This window comes from Rana temporaria, chromosome 4 (genome assembly GCF_905171775.1).
Source record: "Rana temporaria chromosome 4, aRanTem1.1, whole genome shotgun sequence".
In the NCBI taxonomy this organism is placed as follows: domain Eukaryota; kingdom Metazoa; phylum Chordata; class Amphibia; order Anura; family Ranidae; genus Rana; species Rana temporaria.
Genome location: NC_053492.1, coordinates 251,105,373 through 251,132,764, shown reverse-complemented (window position 1 = coordinate 251,132,764; position 27,392 = coordinate 251,105,373). Strand labels below are relative to the sequence as shown.

At 42.2% G+C, this 27,392-nt stretch overlaps 1 long non-coding RNA gene across 1 annotated transcript in view; it reads left to right on the top strand.

The window, feature by feature from the left end:
- LOC120935374 overlaps nucleotides 1-26,856 on the top strand; it is a 60,218-nt gene extending 33,362 nt beyond the window's left edge. Inside the window, exons 2-3 of the long non-coding RNA XR_005748439.1 lie at nucleotides 23,983-24,208; nucleotides 26,682-26,856. This is a non-coding gene — a long non-coding RNA (uncharacterized LOC120935374). The remainder of the gene's footprint in view (nucleotides 1-23,982; nucleotides 24,209-26,681) is intronic.
- Nucleotides 26,857-27,392: the final 536 nt, after the last annotated feature.

Below are 27,392 nucleotides of genomic sequence, written 5' to 3'. Positions count from 1 at the left end.
ATGCTGGCGATGGTTGCTTGAACCGATCAGACCTTGGCACTGAGGACTGAAAAATTGTTTAAAGGCATCAGACAGATGGCCACCTTCTCCATCGCTCTTCCTCTGACTGAACGAAGCCTCAGCAACACGTTGTCCAGCACCAGGCAATGGTAACCTACCAGGGTCTGGAAATGCGTTACACAAACCTTGCTTCAAGGCCTTTCTGAAGATGCTTCATCCTCTGTTCCCTCTGTAAAGTCAGGATGAGTTCTGAAAACTTACCCTTGTAACGTGGACCAAGAAGAGTTGCCAGCCAGTAATAATCCCTCTGTATGATACCACAAATCCTAGGGTCCTTTCGCAGGATTTGCAGAATCAGGGAGGCCATGCATCGTAAGTTTTCAGAGGCATTTGATTCTGAGTCCTCTGGGTCATTAAGGATCACATGATCCGTAACAACCTCCTCCCAGCCACATACAACCCCTTGTGTTTCTGGAGACTAAAAACCATCCCTTGAAAACTGCTGCTGAGTGTTATTCTCTACATCCATGCTGACACAATCCTCCTCCTTCTCCTCCTCCTCTTCTTCCTGTCTGTTTGGCGGGCCCGCAGGAATGCTATCTGGATAAAGGGGGACTTAAGAGGAAAGAAAGTCCTCCTCTTCCTCCCGCTGTTCTGCCTTCAGTGCGTTGTCCATGATTTCTACAAAGTTTGTGCTCCAGTAAGAAGTCTAGGGGGACTGTGTCAATGATGCATGCATTGCTCACCATCCGTGTGGCCCCCTTAAATGGTGACAGGACAGTGCATGCATCCTTGATGAGTAGCCACTGGCGTGATGAAAAGAAGGCAAGCTCCCCAGACCATGTCCTGGTGCCATACACGCTCATTGATGGCCCTCTGATGTGTGTGCAGCCACTGCAGCACTGTCAACGTTGAGTTCCACCTGGTGGGCATGACACAAATGAGGCAGTTGGTGGGGAGGTTGCATTCTCTTTGAATGTCAGCCAGCTGAGCACTGCCATTGTATGACCAGCGGAAATTACCAAAGACTTTTCTGGCCTGCTTCAGGAGATCCTGTAAGCCTGGGAACCTGCGCAAGAACTGCTGCACCACCAAATTCAGGACATGTGCCAAACATGGAACATGTGTCAAGTGTCCCTGTCGGAGGGCGGAGATAAGGTTGGTGCCATTGTCGCATACAACCATTCCTGGCTGACGCTGGCATGGCGTCAGCCACCTCTGGGCCTGCCACTGCAGAGCTGACAGAATCTCTGCCCCAGTGTGACTCCTGTCCCCTGGGCAGACCAACTCAAGCACCGCATTACATCTTTTAGCCTGGCTGCTTAGACCCTTGAATTCTTACAGAGCACCGCTGGTTCAGAGGGCAAATCTGCAGAAGAGGCCATAGAGGAAGAAGAAGAGGGTGGAGAAGAGAGATGTGGCAGAATCACCACTAGCATTTTGGAAGCGTGGAACCTGCTACTGAGAAATTCATGAAAGGGGGCAGAGTTTACCAGCTGAAAAGGCAGCAGTGCTAGCAATTTGGCAAAGCTAGCATTTAGACGCTGAGCATGTGGATGGCTGGGACCAAATTTCTTTTTATGGTTCAGCCACTGGGATAGGGAAATTTGTCTGCTAAAATCAATTGGTGGTGTACTGTTAACAGATTGGCTGCAAGTACTTGGGACATTTATTGCAATACCTTCAATCCTCTCTGCAGGTTTTTGAGAGGACTGGAGGTATAGTGGGGTTGGTGATCCCAGATAATCTCCAACCCCACAAACATTATTAAATGTTTGTTAATAAATTGTTTACAATTTTTTTTACAAATTTGAGGTGTTACTCTTTAAAAGTCCCATGGGCAATTCTGTTTTTTTTTAATCTGTATGTGGTTCATTATCATGGATGTTTGAAAATTTATCAGCAGCATGATATGTCCCAGAATCTCTACTGAAGTAAATATAAACAATACGTCACAAAATGCTTGGCAGGTAACAAATATCTTTAAATCTATACTCTAGCACAACTAAATCAATGTATTTTTTTTCCATTTGGTAAATAAATTTCACTTTTCATTATTTGTTTCTGAACGTGTCTTGAAACAACTTAAACATATTTGTAGTAGTGTTTTGTGTGTCACTGAGCAGTGTGGACTTTTTTTTATCCACAGACTAATAAAGTCAGTAATGAATATATGCCATTTATAGTTATCAAACAAATAAATAAAAAAACAAGAGTAAAAGATCTGCCAAACACTTTTCTTGCATCGCCTTCTCAGTCTGCACTCTCCCTGAAGGCCGTACACATTCAAATAAATTATGAATGACAAGTATTTGAACCAAAAAAGAGGGCACCATATTTTATATGCAGTAAATTTAATTCCAGATTGTGTTTCACCTCAGCAGGGTGACATGTTTATTGCCAGTGAAAGATGAAAGCTTCAGGAGTTGAAGACAAGCGTCAGCAGTTCTAGTGGGCACTAGTAAAATGAGGATTTGACAGACTGGATGTTGAGCCCTTGAAATTAAATGCCAAATCTAATTTTACCCATAAGAGGTCATGTGTACTGTCAAGCTACCCCCATACATACACGCACGCCCGCGCAGCACACACTTACACACACACACACACCTTACTTCCACCTTCAAATATCAATAGGACTTGCATAAACAACTGTAAGTTATAAGAAAAAATTAATAGTTTAAAAATATGTTTTATAAGGTTTAATAAGGGTTTTAAAAACAAGCAAGGGGTTTTAAGACTTTATTAAGTGTGAAATGTATAGCACAGCTAAATGTTGCAAAAAAAAGCTTTTTGAATAGCAAATTAAAAATCATAACTAAACTTTTTTCCAAATCATTTAGAGGAGCTCCAGACAACATTTAGTTTGTTTTTGGCACTTTTACATTTCTCTTTTTTAGACTAACATAATTAATGTTTGTAAGATATATTAAATATAATAACATATACCGTAGTATAACATTAAATATAGAATAAAATATAAGAGATATATAGTGCAATTATTATGCATTTGTACAACATCTGCTTCATTTAACATTTTATTGTTTAAAAATTATTTATTTATTCTTTTTATAATACCCTTTCAAGGAACTTAAAAAAAATAAAAATACAGACCACGCGGTTGTTATTTTTTTCTAATAATCAGTTAGTCAAGTGTAATGCTAATCAAATGATTGAGAAGAGCATGCATTTCACTGGTTTTATACAGACATAAAGATACATCCATTTTCTGTAAAACACAGCTTTTTAAGACAGATACCTGGGAATGATTGTTATCATCAGGGACTCTCAGGACAGCACAAGAATGGCGTGATGATCAATGCCAAGCACTGTTTGATTACTAAGATGCATTTAGAAGACAATCTCCACAACGGTGCATGGACTTTCAGCATAACCAGTAATTTTTATAGACAATCACTGTCAAACAGATTGTTTGACAAGTCAGGTTCCCATCATCATAGTTAATATTCAGACGCAAACACATTCTGTTTTTTTTTCCTTTATTACATGACAGGGTATTCAATGAATACATTTTAAATTGCTCAGTCAATTCTATCATATCTATCTATCTATCTATCTATCTATCTATCTATCTATCTATCTATCTATCTATCTATCTATCTATCTATCTATCTATCTATCTATTGGCCTGATCTACTAAAGGCTAATAGGCTGTTCACTTTGCTCAGGAATTTTTCCTTTGCTCAGTGAATGTGGTGAATATTCACTTTGCAAAAAATCATGTTTTTTGCATGCAAAATATTGGATTATGGAAGTCAGCAGACTTTCACCTCATTCACTAAAATAAGGTATATTTCCCTTGCAAAGTAAAAACTCAATTGAAAAATGAAAGCCCATTTTCCTTATAGTAAATCTATCTATCTATCTATCTATCTATCTATCTATCTATCTATATATCTATCTATCTATCTATCTATCTATCTATCTATCTATCTATCTATCTATCTATCTATCTATCGCTGTAATTTCTGTAGAACACTACAGTATAGCCTTATTAAATTTCACTTTGTGTGTGTCTCAACCATCGTGCATGAGTAATGAATAATGTCCTTAGTGTTTTTAATAGCTGGGTGGGGGGCTTCTAGATTCCAATAAGCCTCTGTTCACATCCCACTACAACCACTGACTAGTGTTGTAGGAAAGAGGCCCTTGTCCTCATCCACATGCAAACAAGGTGCTTTGTCACAGGGTCATCCCTGACAAGACATGTTATGGGCATGAGGCCTGGCATGGTTGACGGTAGTGGGAGCACTCATCTCCCTCTTTCCTGGCCACCTGAGCTGCATTCTTGGCTAAGGGTCTGGTATGGATTTTTGGGGGTGAACTTCACAATATTTTTCTTGTTATTTGCACGAGGTTCCCCCTTAAAATCCCTTCCAGACTCAAAGTATTGAATGGAATGGTTATGGAATTTGAGGGGACCACGTGCCATTTTGGTAATTTTTTTTTTATGAGTGTCCCCCTAAAGTCCATACCAGACCTAAATGTCCTGATAGAAACATTTTGGGGACCCCATGGCTATCCACGCTGGTTGGTTACATTTCACTTTCAGTCAGGACTTGGAGAATTGTATTATTGACTTGAGGCAATGTATGATACTGAAGTTAGCAGTTCTTAACAGTATAGGAAACCAAAATGGTTAATTGTAGTTGGGGAAAAAAATAATATTTCCTATATCTCAGTAAGTACCTTTCTGATAACTTTTAGTGTGTGTGATATATGTAGAAACACTTAAAGATTACCAAATAACTTAACAATGAACATGCACTGTGAGAAATATTAGCTAAGCAACTCTGAGATTTGTTTACTGAGGTAGCGTCACCATCTTGAGCTCCTGTTAGAGATTCAGCCCCAACTGATGCACCATTCATCATGAAATGCTGCATTTAAATACAGCTAAGAAGCTTGGTTTAAACCAAGCACAGTTTTTTCTTTTTAACTCCTTCCTTATATGCATACAATAATAGATATTTAGGGATGATGGTACGTTTTATTTTGATTTAATTAATTCAATCTGAGGCTATACTCAAAATTTATGCATAGATATGGGATCTAAAGGACCACATTGAACCACATAAGTTTTCCCAACAGAGAGAAGTGACTACCTACATGCCCTCAGTGACCAAGTCCATGAGTTTCAGGTCTGCTACTTTGGCAGGATTATCAATCCTGTAGGTTTAGAATCTGTACTTCAGGTGATTGACAATACCTGTCTGCAGTTTGCATGTTCTCCCTATGTCAGTGTGGGGTCCCTCCGGGGACTCTGGTTTCCTCCCACACTCCAAAAACATGCTGGTAGGTTAATTGGATGAATCCTGTCTAAAGTGGCCCTAGTATATGAAAGAGGTGGCTTAGAGCCCCTTTAATATATATTTATTGTTTTGGGTTATTACTTCTTTAAATATATTATTGCTCTAAAGTTAGAAGTAAGAGAGATGTTTCTATGGAGAAGGTGGAAGTATTGGTTTAGTTTTGTTCTTTTTTTTTTGAAAAATATTTTTATTTGGATTTTCACAGTACAGCCAAATAGGGTAAAAACAACCCCAGAGCAGTTGTAAAAATGCATTATAACAAAACAATGGGATTTAACAGATCGAAAGTGATGACTTGTACTCTAGTAACAAAAATAGTAATACACTCAGGAGCAGAAACATGGTACAAAAAGTAAAGATTGGTTGTCTCATACAGTGGCCTAGCTGTAACCATAACCAGTATAACAACGGGGTTCATTAGCTGTAAGTATAGTAGAGTCACGGAAGTTAAAGAGCTCCAGGGACCTATGGTCGTTCTACGGTGGCTGAAAGGTAGAGGGGTCGGATAGATCAAAAACCTTGAGGTGGCCCAGCGAGTTGGTGAGATCCCCTTTCAAATACCAGTCGGTATAACAAAATGGTTGCATGACTCTTGCAGGACTTTCTTGGTTAATGTGGCCTCAATATAAGTACGCCATCTCGTGAAAAAACATGAGGTAGAGCGAAAGTTCAGCGTAATCGTGTCCAGCCTCTCCAAATAGAAGAGAGATAGCACCAGGGGCATTGCGCTTGAGTTAGGTCTGCTTTATTGAAGCAAAATGGATAGTTGGCTCTGTGCATGATCTTAAATTGTGTTACACGCCATGTTTCTGAAACAATAAGTTTGCGGATGTTTCTGTACCCCTCAAGGATTTTTTTCAGGCAGATCATTGTCATCCAATAATGCAGACCATTTTCGGAAAAGTGCGAGGTGGTATTTTTCTGATTGTTTTTTCACAAGGTAAGAGTAAAGACTGGAGATGGAATAATCGTCTCTCTTTAGCACAGTATCAATGAAGGACTGCCGGAAGGGATCGGAGGTAGATCCATAACAAGATCTCAGATAGTCAGTTAATTGACGATAATAGAAAGAGTGTGATGGTGGCAAGGAGAATTCGCTCGACAGGGCCCGGAAAGGCCTAAACTTAGCAGGTTCGTCATGGTAAACTGAAGTGACTTTCGTGAGGCCCTTGGTTCGCCATTGATCAAATGCTTTGCGGAGAGTGGAAGGGAGAAACATAGGGTTGCCCTGAATTGGAAAATAGCGCAAGATACTTGGTGGTAATCCCAATAGTTTCCATACCTCCCTCCAAGCGATTACCGTATCTCTGATGAGTACACTCGATTTGAGGTGAGATGGTAGAGCATTAGGGTTGGAGTGAAGGATGGCCGAAAGGGTGTGTGGGGCAGCTAAGGCACTCTAGAGTAAGATATTGCAATATTTTGACTTTCCGGTCAACCAGTCCAGGCCCTGTCTAAGTAGGCATGAGAGATTATAGAACCTAATATTGGTTAAACCTGCCCCACCCTCAGACTTCGGGAGGCATAGTTTTTGCAATGCAATGCAAGGCTTTTTGTGGGACCATATAAAAGTGGTTAATGCTCTATGGATTTTTTGCACATCAGAATGCTTTAATAAAAGAGGTATGGTCTGCATCGGATAGAGTAGACGTGCAAATGACACCATTTTAAAAAGGTGACATCTCCCAAAGAGTGAGAGGGGGAGGGCCGCCCACGCCTCCAGCTCCTTGACAATTTTTGCTATTAATGGAGGATAATTAACTACATACAAAGAGGGGTCACGTCATATGCGGATGCCTAGGTATGTGATTTGTTGAGTTGCCATAGCGAACGGGGATAGAAGTCTCCACCTATCAGACAGTCGTGGGTTGAGTGCCAGAATTTTGCTTTTATCAAAATTTATACGAAAGCCCGAGCAAAGTCGAAAGGCCACAAAGAGTTTTTGGAGTCTGTCAAAGTCCGTGAGGGAGTCAGTGGAAAATCAAAGTATATCGTCTGCAAATAGGGCAGAGCAGAGAACTTGGTTACCCACGGTGACGCCACTGATCCCTTCATGTGAGTTGAGTAATCTGGATAGGGGCTCAATGCAAAATTGAAGAGTAGGGGGGATAGGGGGCATCCTTGCCTTGTTCCCTTTGTTAGGGGTATCGAGTCTGAGACTAAATCAGGAGTAACAAGACGCGCAGTTGGCGATGCGTACATTTGTTGCAGGAATCGCATGATTGAGCCCGAAAAACCAAATCGTTCCATTACTTTGAACAGCCAAGACAAACTGACATTGTCAAAGGCTTTTTCAGCATCTAAAGAAATAATAGCGACGTCTTGATTGGGGTGCGTTTTAGCGTGTTCCAGTGCCATCAGAACCTTACGTATGTTTAGAGTCGCTGAGCGTCCCAGGACAAAGCCAGATTGGGCCGAGTGTAGCATAGAAGGGAGCAGTGGGGCCAAGCGTGATGCAATGATTTTAGAAAGGATTTTGACGTCCACGTTAATTAGGGAAATTGCGTGGTATGAGCCTGGTAGTAGAGGATCCCTCCATTTCTTGGATAGCAGTTTAATGTGAGCCTGCGTGCCAGTAGGAAGGTAAGGGCCCCAATTCCACATGGCTGCATAGACACGTTGTAGGGTGTCAGGAATAAAGTCATTAGTCAATTTATAGAATTCAGCTGTGTAACCGTCCGGGCCTGGGGACTTGGCAGATGCTAGGTGTTTGATTGTGTGCTGGATATCGTCGGAGGTGATAGGGGCGTTAAGCTCCTCTAGTTGTGCAAGTTGAAGTTTGGGCAGACAGATCTTAGCCAGGAGAGCTTCCGAAGTGACATGGTCTGGTCAGCTGCATACAATTTTATGTAGTATTCCGCAAGCAGGTTGCTAATTTTGGCAGGTGAGGTGACCAGAGAGCCAGTCGCATTTCTCAGGGAAGAAATATGAGTGAGTCGTCTTGGTCCCGAGCACAATTTGGCCAATAGCTTGCCTGCCTTGTTACCGAATCTGTGGTAATGTAAATTAGCGTATGACATTTTAGCTGCTTCCTGTTGTTCTGAATGAATGAATGACTTGTATAGCGCAACTCATGCGAACTGAATCGCCTCTGGGCGCTTTTTCCAGCCAGAGTCTGCTTGGCTGGTGCGGTCATTTTACCCCGTAGGATCGTGACACGCATTGCCCAAAGGTCAAATGTACGTTTAGCCTGACGCCATACTCGTATATTTTCAGGGGTGCGGTTTAGAGTTAGGTGTTCGTGTGCCAAACATAGAGCTTCACTTGCTTGTTCGTATTGCTGCCTGGCATGTTTTTTAAATTGGGTGGTATATAAGATGATCTTCCCCCTCAGGAAAGCTTTACCAGCTTCCCAGAAGAGATTTGGATCAGTGATGTGTTCTCCATTAGTTGAAGTGTATTCATTCCATGCTTCACACAGCATGTGACTGAAGTCAGCACTGTCCGCTAGATATGAAGGAAAGCGCAATGTGGGTGAGGGGGAGGATGGTTTAGTATGTGCCATGTGTATAACGATAGGACTGTGGTCTGATATTCTGGCATCTGTGATTTCCGAGTCGCATAATGTAGTCATCAATGCAGGGGAGGCAAAAAAGTAGTTGATGCGTGAGAAAGAGTTGTGCGGGGGCGAGAAGAAGGTATATTCCTGATCCGTCGGGTGCATCAGATGCCACATATCTACATAGCGCATGGAGGCGATGGATCGCGCAAGAGGAGTCGAGTCAGATGTTGGGGGGGTAGAAGTATGCGCTCCATGTCTTGTATCGCTTGTACAATCTGCTAGTATGGACATGACAGAGTTGAAGTCCCCACCCACTAAGTGAAGGGTTTCAGGGGCAGTAAGAATCCACTGTACTATGTCTAAGAAAAAGGAGGTGTCCGGGGCGTTAGGGGCATAAACATTGGTAATAGCAACTTGTTTGGTTCCTAAAGTCAAATGTAAAGTCAGTTTGCGGCCTGTCGAATCCGCCCTAACCTCTCTAACAGTGTGTCTTAGGTTCTTGTGTAGCAAGATAGCCACTCCAGCCTTACGGCCTATTGCCGGTGAGGCGTACACCGAGCCCACCCATAGTTTACGAAGACGTGTTAGATCGTCTGCGGACAGGTGCTCCTCTTGTAAGAGAGCCACATCCACCCGGAGACGCTTCAAATGTCTGAGGATTGACATACGCTTGAATGGAGAACGAAGCCCCTTAACATTCCAGGAGATGAACCTCAGGTGACTCCCACCAGCCGACGAAGCCATGTCTGAGGTAAAGCGATACATTGAGGCGGGGGCTTGCCATGGAGCACCCCTGTAGGCAGAGCGTCTGCAACATGAGAGTCACCAAAGTGTCCCTGGTGTCCTGAGGGTATGAGTACAAAACAGGCAAGTACGGACAGTAAACAGTCATCACTGGTACATAAAAAAAAATAGCAAAGCAACATTCAGGTGAGAAAAACACCCGATCCACTTCAATACTTTTTTCCACATGAGGTTCCACTACCTAGTTTGGCTCCCGCTACTCGTCAGCTCCTCGTTTGATGCCCGTGAATAGGCTATGGGGAGAAGGAAGGGGGGGGTAAGAGAGGTGGGCGACATGAAAACCAGCTATACAGGGGTTTACGGAGCGAGCAAAGCGACTCCAGACAGAGGGGCAGGTGTTAGTGGGTGCACTTGAGTGCAGTGGAGAATGGACCGATTAGTAGCTGGAGCCCCTATGGCGTGCATGTGTAGTGATAGCCCTAGAACAGCGTGACGGTAGCAAGAACAAAAACATTTAACCATCAAACAGAAACAGGCATATATTAAGAACAGCAAGCTAGCTCAATTCAATTAAGTTAATAATATAAATATAAATAAATAGAAAACAACATCACTCATGAATGAATATTCTGTCTAATGATAACACACAGTGAGTTCATAATGGGTTAATGAACTACTCCCATCTGCAGCACTCAAGCCACTCAGGTGATGTCTCCTTCCCACTGCTTTTCATTAGACAATGACCTTCTTGAACAATTCAGTCAGAAGCACTCCAATCGAGATATGTAAAAGAAAAGAAAAGAGAGGACAAGCCTCATAGCACAATACTGTTTAAGCCAGAGGGGTGGACAAGATACTACACCGACGGTGTAACAACTCACACATCCGCCGATAAACACAGGCTCAGAGTTACAAGCTGTCGCAGTTTTATTTGGTAGCGCAGTAGTACCACTCTTTTTATATTAAAGCTAGCTCAATTACCGCAACATAATGTTCAGCCGGATATAAAAGAAAAAAAATATATAAAAAAAATAAGAGCAAACATCATGAACAAGGGGAAGAGAAAAAAGAAAAGGGGGGCAATACTACCCGTTTCCAATGCGAGTCTGATAAAAGAGTTTCTCTGCGGATTTTCAGCGATTACCAGAACGGTCCTCCTCCTAGGTGACGCGGCTTCGTTTATAAGGAGGCTTAGTCGGGCTACGTTGTTTAGGTAGTGCAGATGGAGAAGGCGCTGATGGAGAGGATGAATTCTCTGTAGAGTTCGCGTGATCCATGTCCGTTCCCAGGGTGTTAATGTAGCTTTCCGCTTCGTCTGGCGTGGCGAAGGTAAGTTGTTCTCCGTCATGCATTTGTACACGGAAGATACCTGGGTAAGCTAATGAGAACCAGACTTGGGCGTTATGTAGAGTGGTACATATTGCTGAGAAGGCTTTACGCTGTTTCATAACCTCCATTGAGTAGTCCGTAAAAAGTAGTAATCGCGCGCCATCTACAGCGTGCGTGTGCGGCAAAATGTCTGCATAATAGCCGTCTTGTCAGCATAGTTGAGGTTCTTAACTATGACGTGGCGAGGCTTGACGCGACTCTCTGAGTATTGCCCAACGCGATGCGCCCTTTCAATGGTGCGGGGTATGCGGAGACCCAGTTGCTCAGGAATGATTGTTGAACAGATATTCGTGAGCTGAGTAGTGGAAACTGATTCAGGGAGTCCAATAATGCGCAAATTGTTCCTTCTCGATCGATTTTCCAAATCGTCGAGTTTACTCCAGATATCCCTATTTGCGGCAGTAATACGAGCCAACATAGCTGAGGCGGCCGTGGATTCATCCTCCAGTGATGAGATCCTGTTTTCAACATGCTCAAGTCTCTGTGCCTGTCCCTTCACTTCTAGGTGCAGCTGTTCCAGCCCTCTGTGAACTGCGGCATCCACAGTGGCAGTGAGTGTGGGGCCCAGCAAAGCTACAACTGCCTGTGCTAATCCAGCAGGGGAGGCAGGGAGGCTGTGGGAGGCTGCGGCTGTGTCAGCGCCTGTGTCAGTGCCTGCACGGGTGACTGCATAAGCTCTGCCTGTGACAGAGCGGCGGCCATCTTAGCTCCATCAGCCGTCGGCTCTCCCAAGGGAGGTATCGCGACGGCTACTCGTGCGTACGATCGCTCTACAAAGCGATCCATCCATGCCCAGGATGTTTATTGTTATAAAAGCTGTCATAAAACTGTTTGAACAATGACAGGTGAGAAATGCTGTATGAATAAAATGTATGTACATGGGGGAGGTGTTTGCCATGGCTTAGATTGGTAATATCTTATTAGTGGGCTATATCTTGAATGTACAGTATACTATAAATACGCTGTACCAGGACCAATAAATCGAACAGTGTGTAATCAATCAGTGTTGGGTCACATTTGTATACACTATTACTTGTGCAGAATCTGGGTGTGGTGAACGGAGAAGTGCTGGAAATAATAATAAGGTAAGATTAATAATAATAATAATAAGGTGATAGACAGGATTAGAGTTTATAGGATCCAGAAGCATCCTATCGGTTTGCTGGCAGCGTTTAAATACTCAGGTTTGGTAGGGACCACTAGGACAGACACCTCCTAAGAAGTTGCATACTGTTTGGTGTGGCAGCCTGGGACGTGTATGTTGTCGTGCCCAGGTTGGCCTTAAGCATTAGGGTAATGCTGTGAAAAGTGTACATGCCCATTTTTAGCATTGGTGCATGTGGGTAAGTTGAAGCCTGGGCAGGTAGAGATTTAGTCAGAAATAGGGACACAAGTAGGTTAGGAATCTCCCTTCCATACATCCAGATATCGTGAGAATGGTAAGTGTTTCTGCATGTGTTTCTGTAGTTTTTTCTGTATGTACATTCACATAATAAGACGAGTTTTCCTTTCAGGATGCAAGAAGTCTCCACTTTTACTTTAATATATTTGTATACAGGGGTGGACTGACAACTCATGGGGCCCCCGGGCAATAGTGTTTGTATATAGAGTATAATGCTCATAATACTTGCAAATAATAACTGTGTAATTGTTAAGTAGATGTGTCAGGGACTTACCTTACAATCCCGCCAGTCCACCTTTGGTTTGAGACAGCAGCACGCATCTGCGTGCCGTCGCGCGTCTATTGCGCGCGCATGCGCCAATTGGGCGCGTGTGTGCGCCAATGGCACGCGCATACACAGCGTGCGCGCATGCACGTTAATTCGGCTTGGTGCCAAAACGCCTTAAAAGGTCACTTATCTTTCCAGCACATTGCTGTCTGATCTGCATCTGAAAACCTGATTGTTTGTTTGAACCTTTTGACCCGGCTTGTTTGACCACCCGTACCTCTCCGATCCCTGACCTCGGCTACCATTGACCTTGCTTCTCTGATTGATCCACCGCTGCCAGACCCTCCTGCCTGTACCACGATTACTCTCCTGCCTTCCGTACCCGATAACCTGATTACCCGTTGTGACCCGGCTTGTCTGACTCTGCTACCATCTGCTGTCCACTAACCAGCTTACCTCACTAGCTTGTTGCCGTGAACCAGCACCTTCCGTTAGGGTCGCTGACCCACGTTCTCCGCTTCAGTGGTTCCAGTCCACCGTTCCAGAGGGAATCAGCACCCTGCAACAACTGCACGCAACGCCGGCACTCCTACCCCGCCGTGCTCCTGAGCTTGCTGTTCCCAATCCGGCGGCTCGCGAGCCGGAGCCGTAAGAGAGGCCTCTTCCTGCAACCAGGCTCTGGCTACCAGGTACGTGGTACATAACAAGATGTATTAATGTGTTTTTTTACAATGAGTAAGAACAGGAGTGTTTTTGGGTGTGCAACATATAAATTCAGGCTGCAGTTGGTAATTTTTTGTACTGAGCTATTTTAGTGCCAGTTTTTCTGCGCATAATATAGTTGCACAGTCAAAGATATACGTGTAGCACTACCCACGGAGGAGCTGCTGGTTGTTTTGGGTCTACGCTCTGTAATTACCCCTTAGGCCGCGTACACACGGTCGATCCACCCGATGAGAATGGTCCGCCACACCGTTTTCATCGGTTCACCGCTGAAGCAGACTGATGGTCTGATGTGTGTACACACCATCGTTCCAAAAACTGATCGGGTCAGAACGCAGTGACGTAAAACACACGACGTGCTGAAAAAAAACAAAGTTCAATGCTTTCAAGCATGCGTCGACTTGATTCTGAGCATGCACAGGTTTTTAACCAATGCTTTTGTGTACTAACTATTGGTTTGGATCTATCAGTCAGCGGTCCATCGGTTCGATTTTAAAGCAAGTTCTCAAACTTTTGTCCGAAGGACAAAAGACCGATGGGGCGTACACACAGACGGTTTGGACCGATGAAACTGAACTTTGGTCCGTTTTCATCAATTTGGACTGATGGTGTGTACGCGGCCTTAAAGTGGCTCAAAACCCTCCCTTGACACACCTGGTAATATGGGAGTTGTGGACCCCAGTAGCTTGTGGGGAAGCACAATATCCCGTTACGCTACAACAGATTATGCAAACAAAAGGGGTTACCTTGAATGGAAAGGATCTTGCAATATGAAAGATAGGCTGCACACAAACTTCAAGATAACCAAAATTATGCTTTACTTAAAGGAGGAACAACAGAACATGGATAAAACAATGTTACTCTATTTGCAGGTCCCTGCAATATCAATAACAATATTAAGGCTTAAGTGTGAGCAAGGCTTCAATATCAGATAGACCTGTGTGAGCACACAGCAAGAGGAACCCCTTCAACAAAACACATACACTGAAACGCCCTCTTGCCAAACCTCACCCAGCTCTTTGCCTTTCTACTATAAAATAGTAGAACTGATTAAAGTAGTAGAACTGATTACTCGGTCAACGAGCAATGCAATGAATATAGTGAATATACAACTCTAAATAGATAACCCTTGGGTACTATAGCTATAGCTAATTAGGATGGCTTGGTGTCCCAGGCCAAACTTCAATGCAGTCTCCTGCTAACAGTTTGTGCACTTGTACTTTGGCATGCAAAGAACAATTTATAATCCAAAGAGGGTAATAATAAATTGTTAAAAGTTTTCCTGAATAGTCAAACCGCAAAGATGGATATCAAAGATCCGCCCTTCCGCCCTTCCGCAAGACAATCAGTACTTTGAGGCAAGTGTCTGTCTCACCCAACCAGTTTAGGCCTTGTCCCTCTACGGCACACCGTTCGGTCGGTCAGCAGTATCCGGTCCATCAGACAAGTCGCAGGGTTACTGGGATCTCGTCCGATGATTCCGGCAGAAACTCCGTCCTTCCTTCTCAAAGCCACTCCGCCCAGGAGTATGTAGGCCTCAACTGCGGCCTACTCCCCGTGGAGACACTCCTGACAGTGTCCTCCTGGGTTGAAGAGGCGGTCTCAAGAGAGCGCACCAAACATGTCCTCCCCCTTAAATCACCTCCCCCAGCAGGCGGTGTGGAAGGCACTGGGTAATGTAGTTCATTACAGGCCAGGGCAAATGGAGTCTCTTCTCCTTCTGAACTCAATCCCCCAACATTCACTGTGATACCAGGATGAATTGTAAACAACAGGTGGCTCTAACTCAACTCGGCCACAGGAGGGAGCTGGGATCCTTCACGATCAGCAATGGTAGTCTTTTGTATCACATCAGAAAGGGCGATACCCCGCTACATACGTTTGCTCGTTTTCTCGCATATTTGATTTCTGCTTAAAGTGTGAACAAGAGGAAGGTTTTTTTAGCAAAGAAAACACCCTACATTGTAGTAGTTAAAGGAATTTTGTTTAAGAAAGGACGATTCTTAATAAAGTAGTACAGTAAAGTGATATAAATCATTCTAGATTAATGTTAAGCCCTTTTTATTTGTCTCTTACATCATTTTAGTGTTCTAAAAATGTCCTGTCTGTGATAAGACAGTGTTACTTCTATCTTATATGCATGCATACAGTAGTTCCCAACTAAGTTTTTGTTTGTGACCATTACTATAGCAACCATGTCCGGTATAATGAGAATAAAATAGGGAAATACCCTTATTTCAATGTGCAGAATGCTTTATATACTCAACCCTATTGCATTTACAAATTTACTCCATGCTACTACACTCATTATAGGGATTTATGTAAACCCCCTTATTAAATTTAGATGTCTTTGAGTAAGGAATACTGCATATTTCCCATTTTTAACTTAGAATGCTAGAAGCTGTTTAAGATAATAGTTTTATCCTACTTAGTAGAGTGTCGTCCCAAATGTCAGCGCTCCGGGGTATCATAGAACAGTCAGGGCCACACCTTGAGTGTTCTATGTTCCTTGATAAAGTGACACATCCTGAACCCTAAACCGTAGAGGATTTGGGTTATGTAAAAGTACAAGAGGAGGTAGCCAGTACCAGATACCTGGACCTCCCTTTCCTAAAGGGAGGCAGGAAATCTTTTTAGAGCAAGGCAGCATCTCTTAATCTTAATAAGGAAAAAAGGACTGAAGCATTTTTTTTTTTTTATGTGTTCTGTAATTGCCTTAAGGAGGGACACCCATGTTAGGATATGTTGTTGTTAAAGATATATTTTGTTCCCAGGCAAAAAGGGGAAATAAATGGTTTGGTTTAAATAATAGAGCTTATGGTTAGGGAAATGTTATATACATATATTAGAGGGAAAAAAACTTCTTTAACCACTTCAGCCCCGAACCATTTCGCTAGCCAAAGACCAGAGCATTTTTTGAGATTCGGCACTGCGTCGATTTAACTGACAATTGCGCAGTCGTGCGATGTAGCTCCCAAACAAAATTTACTTCCTTTTTTTCCCAGAAATAGAGCTTTCTTTTGGTGGTATTTAATCACCTCTACAGTTTTTATTTTTTCCGCTATAAACAAAAATAGAGCATCAATTTTGAAAAAAAAAGCAATATTTTTAACTTTTTGCTAAAATAAATATCCCCCAAAAATATATAAAAAATTTTTTTTTGCTCAGTATAACTACGATACGTATTCAGTATAACTACGATACGTATTCTTTTACATATTTTTGGTAAAAAAAATCGCAATAAGCGAGAACGCTTAAATGAGGGATGTTTACTCTTTTTAACCGACAACAGAGTAGACTTGCCTCCGGTAATCTTTTTGATGTATTTATCCAAATCATCCCCAAACAGCCATCCTCCATCAAAGGGGAATGCCGCCAAGTATCTTTTGCAAGAAATCTCAGCTTCCCAATGTTTCAACCAAAGGGACATGCGCATGTGAACCAGCAGGAGATTCAAGCGGGATGCTTGCTGAACAGAGTCCATAATCGCATCAATTGTAAAACATAGGGCCTTAGGAAGGTCCTCATAAACCTCAATCTCCTCTGTAGGGAGGAGGTCAACCATCTTCTTCATGTGTTCCTTGAGGAACTGACATATGCCAATCGCTGCAACTGCAGGTTGTACTACAGCACCGGCCATAGAGGAGGAGGCTTTCAATAAAGATTCCAACTTTTTATCAGTTGGATCTTTAAAGTCCTGAGCATTGTCTATAGGACAGGCCCGGCTTTTGTTTGCACAAGAAATAGCTGCATCTATAGCAGGTACCCCCCATTTCTTAGTGAAACCTTCCTCCATAGGATACAGGGTGCTTAGGAGGAGAAACTGTTTATCTGGGTGAACCCAGTCATCATACATCAGTTTATCCAGCAAGGGATGAACTGGAAAGGAGCATGCAGCCTGTGGGGATTTCCGAGATCCCAAACAGGAAACAGAGGCACGCACCATCTAATATTGCACCTGAATCTTTAGCGAATGAGAGGTAGAAGGAATCTTCTCATCCTCCTGAGACTGCACCTGATCCTTATCTCCAGAAAGGGATTTTTCACCCTCAGAATGCTCATCTGATGAGAGAGCCAAAGCAGATGAAGGGAATCTACCCCATTTCCTGCCACCTTTTAAGGAGGTTGTGATTATAGTAGCAACCCTTCCTTCTAAGCCATCCAAAGCAACCTTCAAAGCATCCTCAGTGATGTATGCAGGAGCTGCCATAGGAGAAGCTGCAAAACCAGACAGGGGCACATGATTACCCTGTGAGGCTACTACCAGACTGACAGAGGGGATGGTAGACTGCAGGCATGCTCAGAATCCTTAGCCATAAGCAGGGATTTCCTAGTGCCTCTTTTACTAGCCCTCGTACCTCTTCTGGAGGACGTACAGTAGGTGACCACGATATTGTGTCAATCTTGCTCCCTTTCTCGGCGAGATTGACCACCTACGAGCCCCATCGTGGGAGCCAGCGCCGAGCTGGCTCGCCGCGATAGGAAAAAGCCGTCATAAAAGCGACAGGAATCCGACTTGGATTCCCGCTAATTCTAGCTGTGCCGTTTGGTATGAATCATGAGGGGGAACTCCACGCCAAATTTTAAATAAAAAAACGACATGGGTTCCCCCCCAGGGGCATACTAGGCCATTAGGTCTGGTATGGATTGTAAGGAGAACCCCCTATGCTGAAAAAATGGCATGGGGGTTCCTCCACAATCCATACCAGACCCGTATCCAAGCACGCTGCCCGGCCGGTCAGCAAAGGAGTGGGGACGAGCGAGCGCCCTACCCCCTCCTGAGCCATACCAGGTTGAATGCCCTCAACATGGGGGGGTTGGTGCTCTGGGGCAGGGGGGCGCCCTGCGGCCCCCCACTCCAAAGTACCCTGTCCTCATGTTGATAAGGACAGGGCCTCTTTCCAACAACCCTGGCCGTTCGTTGTTGGGGTCTGCGGGCGGGGGGCTTATCGGAATCTGGGGGCCCCTTTAATAAGGGGGCCCCCAGATACCGGCCCCCCACCCTAGGTGAATGAGTATGGGGTGCATCCTACCCCATACCCATTCACCTGGAGGCAAAGTGTCAATAAAATAAACACACAACACAGGGTTTTAAAATCATTTATTAGTCAGCTCCGGGGGTCTTCTCCACCTCCGGGGGTCTACTCCGCTCTCCGGGTGTCTACTCCGCTCTCCGGGGGTCTTCTCCGCTCTCCGGGGGGGGGGTCTTCTTCAGTCTTCTCCGCTCTCCGGTTCTTCTCCGGCTCACTCTCCGTTTTTTCTCCCGCTCGCTCTCCGGTGCCTTCTTCGGGGCTGGCCGCCGCTATCTTCTTTGTAGCTTTCTTACTAGCGGCAGCTCAGCCCGCTCTTCTTTGCCGCCTTCCGCCTTCTTCTTTTCTTCAGATGTTGACTCAACGCTTCCTCCCGCTGTAATGCCGAGTGCGCGGCTCGCACCGATTTATATAGGCATCTTATGGCGTCACAGTCCCATCATGCTCCAGGACCCAGGGCCTGGTATGCCACTGGGGGGAACCCATGCCGTTTTTTATTTAAAATTTGGCGTGGAGTTCCCCCGCATGCTGGGCTTTTAAATAAACCTCTTGGCGCCTGCACACAGGTGTACCATGCATGCGCACAGGCACGAGAAACCATGGCCATCCCCCTCTCCACCTGCCTATGGACAGTCACAAGCGTGCTCTCGGCATCATGGCGGCGCCCTATGGCAAAAGAGGAAGGAGAGCAGACCACTGGGGGGCTTTGGGGGATCCCTGTATGTGTTTTGTGGCAGAGCCTGCAGTGGAGAAGGTGAGTGGTGTTTAAACTGACCAACTTCACTGAGCGTGTTTCCTGGATGGCTTTGTAAGAATACACCAGGTATGTAACTTACTCCCTCTAGTGGTGAAAACCAGGTAATACATCCTACTCACAGAAGATAACATTTTTTTATTATCTTCTCTTACCTTTATTCCTGCCGAAGGAAAACTACTAAAATTAGTAGATCCAACCTTCACCCATCACGGCTGGTAATGTTGTGCCAACCTTCAGGTTTTTATGGGTTCCTACTTAGAGGAACCTCATACCTGGACCTGTAGAAGACTCTGCCATTAACTTGTCGTGCCACATTTGCATTAGTACACCAAAGCCTGGATCCCAGAGCCAAGACCTCTGCAGAGAGACATTACAGGCAAACCTTGTCTCTTCTTTACACAAAAATGTTATTGTGTCAAGGGATAAGAATCAGGACAGAATAATAATACATCAGCGTTGGGTTATGCTTAATGGATGCACACATTTTACAATTTAATCATTGAGATATTAAAGCAAGGTTATTTTGTGTATGTCTTAAAATGGGTACAAGGTAAAGAGGTGTTTCTACACCTAAGAGTAGGAAGGAGGGGTGAAATTATAAATGTTTAAGAGTTTGAGAAATTAAGCAATCAGGACCAAGATAAAGTGTTACATATATTGAATCCATGAAATCCTAAAGTTTGGTGGGAAAGTTTGTTTGAATAACAGTCAGAGGTCCAGATTCTCAAAAGAGTTACGCCGGTGTATCTACTGATACACCGGCGTAATTCGAAATTCCTGCCGGCGTATCATTGTTTTGTATTCACAAAACAAGATACGCCGGAATTAGGCTAGGATCCGACTGGTGTAAGTCACTTACACCGTCGGAACCTAAATGCAATACAACGCTGACCGCTAGGTGGCGTTTACGTTCAGGTCTCATTTGACTATGCAAATGAGCCTGATATGCCGATTCCCGAACGAATTTGCGCCGCGTAGTCGTCGCGTACGTCGTTTCCGTAAGCGTAAGGTTACCCCTGCTATATGAGGGGTAACCTTACGCCAGTCCGCTGTATGCCATGTTAAGTATGGTGTCGGGTCCGCGTTGGCTTTTTCCGTCGGTTACGTCGTTTTCCTAAGTCGTTCTTGAATACGACTTTACGTCAATGCCGCTCACGTCGGCGTCATTGACGTTTTCCGTCGTGATCTGGAGCATGCGCAATGGGCTATTTTTCAGCTCGGCGCATGCACAGTTCAATCGGCACGGGGGCGCGCTTAATTTGAATACAAGCCGCCCCCTTTGAATTACGCGGCCATACACCGGGCCATTTACACTACGCCGCCGCAAATTACGGAGCAAGTGCTTGGAGAATACGGCACTTGCTCCAGTAAGTTGCGGTGGCGTAGTGTAAATGGCTTACACTACGCCAACGCAGGATCTTGGAGAATCTGGCCCATAGTGACTATTTTTTAGATATATTACTGTCAAACTGTATGGGAAGAAATTAGAGCATTTAGGTAACTGTAATTGTAATTTAATTATGATTGCTATCTACTGTATATGGGCAATTAACATCTTTACTACCTCAATTTTTTTGAAGTCAGAAGTAACTTTTGGGATGTAAAATTTATTTCAGTCATATTTTAAGGTTCTTATTTATTTTGAATGTGTAATTACGTTTTTATTCTATGATGCTACTGCTGTAGTAAGGAATTTGGGTGTTGGCTAAGGGCTGGTTCACACTTGAATATAAAATGCAGATACAAACTCATATAGAAGCACTTGAGTTTACCTGCATCTTTTATGTGCATTTTTAAATCCCATTGTGTTTAGCTGCTCTTTTTGTATGTGAATTTTCTGACTATTTTCAGTGCCATCATTTCCTTTTCAGAAAAGAAAAACGATAGAATCAATAATAGTGGAGTGAACACAACATAACTTACATAACTTTGACATTTCTGCTTAATCTAAAAGATAAAACTGTATTGAGTTAATAAATAAGGCTATGTATGTGAATAAGGTCTTGGGGCTCATTCACATGGGTGCTGTAGCCTGTACAGTGTGAACCATATTTTTTTTTCTTTGTGGCATAGGCATGTGCATGCTTGTGTATGGCTCCAAACACAGACAGTGTTCATTCAGGGGCACTCACCCACAACTGCACATCTGTCAAATTAGGACCTGCAGCTGTGCTTTTATGGCTGCTGCATCCCCTTTTTTTTCCGGGGGGGGGGGGTTAGTGGATAGTGTCAGTAGGGCAGTGGATAGTGTCAGCAGAGCAGCGAATGGTGTCAGTTTATTTATTTATTTATTTTTAATAATTTTTTACAATTTTATTTTTTATTATTCTTTACAGTTTTATTTTATATTCTTTTTTAAAAAAATACAAATTTGAATCATTTTTACAGCCCTGTTGGGGAGCTTTGGTAAAATACAACAGACCCCTGATGTCTCACGTTTAAATAGAGTGTGCACTCTGCAAGAGCAGTTGCTCCAGAGCTTAGTAAGTGAGGGAAAGCATTGCTCACTTCCAATCACATGCAAGCAAAACAGTTCTGGAGCAACTGCACTTGTAGAGTGCAACTGTAAAGTGCACAGCCTAGTTGCTCCACAGATTCTAGAGTGTAGAGTGCAACTGTACGTTGCAAAGTGCACAGCCTACTTGCTCCACAGATTCGTGTGCGTTCACAAATGGAAGCATAGCACAAACAGTTTACTATGCTTCAATTATGAAAGAATTGGTACCGATCACCCACTCTGTTCATTCAGACAAGGAAGAGGCCAGTAAATAACTGCAGCTTATCACTGAATTGTCTCCGTTTGTTGACGTTCAGGACTTTTTTTATTGTAATCTTTCTTACTTATACAGTTAACCAACTGTTGTGTCCAGTAGTGTGGGATTATTATAGTGTACATATTTAATTGACTAGTCTTTTAGTTTTGTGTAAATCAAAAATAAAACATAAAACTGTTTTCTTCAAGTAATTTACTGTATTTGAAAGCAAAAGCTAAATTCAAGAATCAAAGACTTAATCAGTAAAATATAAAATCTTGGTCTACATAATTTTAACACGGAAAACATATAACAGGCAATCTTGTATTTTACATTGTACAAAAAAAGAAAATAATTAGAGCATTTTTTTTATTTAAAGTGTAGTATTCAATTTATTATTACTACTGGTACCTAATAGGACTGTTGGTGATAATTATGAAAATGTATGGGTACTTATTAGGCAATTTACTGAAGTTTTTTTATTCAAAAAATGTTCAGAACCCCTTTACCTGAATATGATGATTACCATCTCATAAGCAGATAAGTTATGTTAACTTTTTGGAATTAAAAAGAACTACAATCAGGACCCAAATTATTTCATACCATTGTAGTGTAAGATTTTGTAGGCTTTGTTTTTATGGTAAGCTGACAATGCACCTGAGTTGTTTACATGCCAGTTATTGAAAAGTATCAAGTATTTTCATACTTTTGTCAAATTTAATTGCTTGCAGTGATTAATCATGGTCACAAAATAGTTTGTCATGGGTAGGCTGTCATTTCTGTAAATCTCCTGATACAGTTTTGCAGTTTTGTTTTTTCTAAAATATTCATTATAAGAAAACCAGACACAGCTAATTACCTCTTTAGTTCTGTATAATTTGTTCATTGGATTCTACTTTTAAGTGTGAATATAACACTAAATACCATAGAGTTACGTTTACCCATAAAATGTACAGTATAAACATATACTGCAGTATACACCCCCATCTCTCCACTTAATAAAACTTTGCTAAAACCATTTAAGTTCCGTGTTTCAAATCACCTTCAGAAGACATTGGAAGGAATAATGTTTAGCGTTCTGCTATAAACCCCCTGTCGGTTATGTTTTTAATAACTTTAACCTTTTAGGCCATGCAATCTATCTATCTTCTCTTTGTAATTAACAGTAAAAAGCATGCAGAAAGCTTTACTATAAAATGACGTGATGTCTTGTATGCATTGCTTATTTTTACACATGAAGGCTAGAAGGTGTTGAAAGATAAATTCCATGTATATCAATATTCGTGCTTTGCAGTTATTAAAATGCCGCAGGAGCATTAACTTTAATCACAACATAATGTAGATATGATGTAGTGAAATTCCTTCACCTGTGAGAAGGATTTCCTCTAAATATATTAGTGTGCATTTACAGAATAGAACATCTCAGGGCTGAATGTAATATATGCAAGGGTATGATGTTTGTAATGCATGCAGTTCTGTAGGTCCCATTAGTGAGCCTTTCCCCTCCAGTGAAAGCAGAATGAACCACAGACCCTTCTAGTTTGCATAAAACAAACAAAATTAGATTTGCTTTGCTGAATCACACGGGATTGAGAGTCTCTCTTGGGGACAAATTATTTCAAACAATCCCTGTGTACCAAAAATACTAAATAAAAAAATCCGATCAGTTGACAGAAGAATTAATACTACAACATGAGTTGTTTCATGCATCTGTGCTTAGATCCTTTCTTGAAGTCATTATATTTATTGGTTAGCCACATGTACATGATGTGTAGTTTGTAGTTGTTTTTAAGTCTGTCAAATTAAGGCAGGTCTATCCTAAAGATGAAGTTAAACAACAATTATGTTTGATAACATACTTCCAAATTAGGAAAGAATGAAATACAACATAAAATAGTATGAAGTAAGTCATTTATGAATCACTTAAAATAATGCATACATTTTTAGACATACCTTGTTTATGCTTAAAGCCGAACTTCAAGTTTCACCGATTTTTTTTAAATTCTAAAACCTAGCAATACTAAAAATAAAAAAAATGAAGCTTTTCCTTCTCATCTTCAGACTAGTGCTGTCTTTTGCAGAAATTCCACTTCATCCTGCTTCTTCTGCTCTCATTGTCACACCCCCTGGGGGTGAGTCATCATGCCAACTTGGTCTCACAGAACTTCTGGGCTCGATCAAGGAGGAAGGATCACCCACTGTGGAAGAAGAAGGACCTGTGACATCACCAGAGTGGCCTGAAAAGCCTTAGAAAAAAGGATGCCTTAGGACAAGGTGTATGAGGAAAGCTCTGGTGGACCTCTCTTGGTAATCTAAGAATTTTCTTCTGGCCCATATCCTTCCCATTGACCAAGAAAATGGTATTAGTTCTTAAATCCCATGAAATCAAGAATTTTCTTGCCCTCAAATGTTTCACTTTGCACCTCAACAGGTGAAGGTAGTGGGTAAATTCCCCCAGAGAAAAGCTTTCCATTAAATTGTTTGACACTTCACAAACTTTTGACCCAGCTTTGCAGATAAAACAAGTACATTAACATTTTTGGTAGATAACTAAACATTAAAGGTAGCAAGGTATATGTAATGTATTTCAGCAGCCTCTTTGTAACATTCCTGTACCTCCTTCAAAGTCTCAATGAAATCCTCCTGAATCACTTGTAATGGTTTTAATCTGTTGGTAAGAGCAGAAATTGGAGTGCAGGAATCGGAGATCAGGAATAAAAGTAAGAGGATACCAAATGTTTAGGAAGAAAAGAACTTTAAGAAGTGGAGCTATGTTTAGAATTGTTATAAGAAAATTATGTCATTGGAAGATAGTCCACCCAGTTATACTGAAAATAACTGGAAAATTAAGTAGTACATCAAATGTACTACTCCAAAGTTTGATTGGTCCTCTCTGTCTGACTATTAGACTGAGGATTAAAACCAGAGGACAGATCAATTGTTACACCTAAACCTGAGCAAAAGCTTTTCCAGAATTTTGAAGCAATTTGTAGCAATTTTTGAAGCAAACTGTACTCCTCTGACAAACACTACATTGTCAGAAATTCAATGTCCTGATATTCTGAACCATCCGTTTTTCAGTTTGTCATGGAGATGAACCGCATCCTTGATGATTCTTGATGATTCTGAGACTTATCAAGTATTGCCCAACAATCCTACCAATTCCTATAAACGAGATTTGGTCAAATTAGTTTCTAAAGGCTTTGATTCCTGTATTTTGAATACTAAAGAAAGGGCCTATCTGGTACCCACCGCTCCCAGAATTCCAACTATATATCATCTTCCAAAGATCCATAAAGACCCATTGAATCCACCAGGGAGACCGATTGTAAGTGGAATCGACTCGATCACATCGAGGATCGGTCGATACATCGATTTCTACTTACAACCTTTAGTCAAAACCACTCCTTCATACCTTAAGGACACCACCTCCACCATTAAACTATTGGAGAGTATTAAGGTTGAAGGTGACTACCTTCTTGCTACCGCTGATGTGGCGTCCCTGTACACCTGTATGCCCCTAGCCTCGCCAACCTCTTCATGGCCAAGTGGGAGGAGGACGTCGTCTATTATGAGAGACCACCATCTCTTATACTTTGGGCAAGATATATAGATGACGTCCTCCTCCTATGGGATGGTCCACATGAAACATTGGAGGAGTATTTTCTCGTTCTGGATACTAATGACCGAGGGATTTCCTTCACTCATGAGTGCAGTTCTATTAAGATCACCTTTTTAGACCTAGAAATCGCACTCGAATCAAGGCAGTTCAAATTTAAAACCCACTTTAAAACCACTGACAGGAACAGCTTTATCCCCACAGATAGTTGCCATCACAGGTCATGGTTAAACTCGGTTCCACGCAGCCAGTTTCTGCATTTACGGAGGAACTGCACGGACGATGATATCTACTTCTCACAGGCCTCCATGCTCAGGGAGAGGTTTATTGAGAAGGGATATGACGCATCTTCTGTGGACTTGGAGTTACAAAAAGTGGCACTAATTGAACGAAATTCCCTGCTGAGTGATAGAGCACCACGTGAACCAGACCAGTCCTACAAATTTTCCATGATGACCTCTTATTCCAATCAACATAGGGATGTCAAAACTATTATTGACAAACATTGGGATATACTTAAGAACGATAAAGTCTTGGGCCCCAACTTACCTGAACGTGCCAAAGTCATTTTTAAAGGGGCACCGACGCTGAGAAATAGTATTGCCCCCAACGTGGTTGACCCCCCTGGCCGCCCATCATTCTTTCAGGATATGAAGGGCTATTTCCCATGCAATAAATGTAGCGTTTGTCTCTACAACACTAATGGGAGGTCCAAGACTTTGGAATTTGGGTCTCGCAGTACAGGTCGTCAATATCCGATGTAAGGTGACACTGGTCTGGTGAGACCATACTAGTGTATTAGGGGCACTTTCAGTTCCTTTGTAGTCTTCACTCTAATTCAGTAGCACCTGTCATCCACCCATTTACAAATGAATGGGCAAAACTTTCTGGATGGTCAGGCTGAGGGCAATTATATATGGGATCATCTTGGATTAACTTTTCATGACCTCCTTTTTTGTGGGTTGACTTTGGTTGCCATGGTAAGATATTATCCTCGCTTGCACTGTAACCACAATCTTGATTAATATTTTTGACCTATACCAAATCTATGATTATTGAACCTGTACTTATAATATGATTTATTATTTTGAATCATGTATTTTCTTCATACAAACTAACTTGCTGTCCATCCATTTTTTTTTTCTTTTTTACAATCTGTAGCATAACCTGCTGTAACACCATAAACTCCTGAAGAAGCTCATCTGAGAAAAACTGGTAGAGTGGTCTTGATGCAGCCATTTTATGCGTATGGCCTATTGTCATATACCCAACATGAATGGTTTCTTACAAATGCTTGTTGTTTGTTTTTTACTCTTTAAATAAACATGTTAAAATTGTAATATTTGTGTATCAGTACATTAATGAATTCCCATGGTCTAGTTACCCACCGTACTTTTCTTGTTATTGATTTCTATTAAACGGGATGAGGTGTTCTGATTTGAGTGTTTATGTCCCGTATCAATTAACACAGATTTACCGACTTACAAAGTATTACATTTCTATATTTTCTCAGAATTATTCAATTTAATTGTGGACCAGTGTAACCTTACAATTCATTGCCAGCAATCAGAATTTCTTTTATACTGATAAATTTAAGTGGCAGCCTATGACTGTTTCATAATTTAAAGCATTTGTTGGTTGGACTCTAAACATGGGAATCACAAAAAATGAAAGAAAAGACAAACTAACTGTAATCATAATAGTCCACACATCTAATCAACCCATGCCCATATATTCTTCACTCATGTCTAGGACACCATATAAAATGATATTAGATTTTTGAATTTCAGTTACAATTCTTTGTGTCTACTCATAAGTGACCCCCATATATTATAGGCTTCACAACATTAGGCCACTCATTTCATTTTTTTC